This window comes from Carlito syrichta, unplaced genomic scaffold (genome assembly GCF_000164805.1).
Source record: "Carlito syrichta isolate Samal-C Ts95f unplaced genomic scaffold, Tarsius_syrichta-2.0.1 Scaffold111426, whole genome shotgun sequence".
In the NCBI taxonomy this organism is placed as follows: Eukaryota; Metazoa; Chordata; class Mammalia; order Primates; family Tarsiidae; genus Carlito; species Carlito syrichta.
Window position 1 is genome coordinate 1 of NW_007055522.1, and position 1,031 is coordinate 1,031.

The 1,031-nt window shown below is 46.4% G+C and overlaps 1 pseudogene; it reads right to left on the reverse strand.

Annotated features, from left to right (window-relative positions):
- Positions 1-8: 8 nt before the first annotated feature.
- Positions 9-902, reverse strand: LOC103272051 (annotated as a pseudogene).
- Between the last annotated feature and the right edge of the window lie 129 nt (positions 903-1,031).

Sequence of the window (1,031 nt, forward strand, 5' to 3'; positions counted from 1 at the left end):
AAGTGAGCACCATTTTCTGATTCACTCTTCAATGTTTCTAATTCCAGGTTATCGTCATCTGTTATGTCTTCTTCAAGCACAGCGGCCCAATCTTTCATCTGTAGCAAGCGTTCAGTCTGAGACTTGATGTGATTTTCTTTATCCTTGAGAACTTGTTCTGTGTGTACTTTAGAGTCTTCAGATGTTATTTTCTGTTTATTAAGTTCATTCACTTGTTCTTTCCATACTTCAGCTTCTCGTAAAAGCTGTTTCTGCCTTTCCTGAAGTTGAGAATTTTCATTCAAAGCATCTTTTAGTGTTCTCTTAAGTCGTTCTTCATTCATATGAAATATCTTCAAGGTTGTTTTGGCTTCAGCTACTTGTAATTTGACAGTCTTTAATTCATCTTCTAGGGACTGCACCCTTTTTGAAACATCCACCACCAGTTCATCTTGTTCAGAATGCTCAGATTTCTCTTCTTCTAACTCTTTTTCTCGACAGAATATTCCATCCTCAAGTTCATATTTGGACCTGTCCAGCCTTTCACAGGTCGCCTCCACACTTTGTGCTTCTGTTGACTCCTTTTCAAAACTGGCATCCTTGAAAGATGACTCTAAGCCTCCATACTGTTCTTGTACAAGGCTCAACTTTTCAAGGATTTTACATTTTTCTTCAAACAGTCCAGAAAGCTTTGCAGCAAGGTCTTTCTCTCTTGCCACGTAGAGCCGACGTCTCACCGAACTAAAACCTCTCCACAAAAAAATGAGCACAGCAACAACAGCTGCACATATCACCGATTCCCATGGAAAACCATCAGGATTAGAACCTCGTCTCATCGCTTCAGGCGGTGCTGCCACAACTCTGTGCAGCTCTGCCAGGACCAGCCACAAAAGCCACGGAGGCGCAGCCCCGGCTTCCTCCATGGCGCCGAGACCGCCTCGGCAGTCGCCGCCGCAGCGGGCCGTTAGCGGCTGTGGACGCGCAGCGTTCTTGAACCCGATTCAGCGCCCGGCAACCGGAGCGCGCCACTGCGTAGCCGGCTGCGGGCGGGG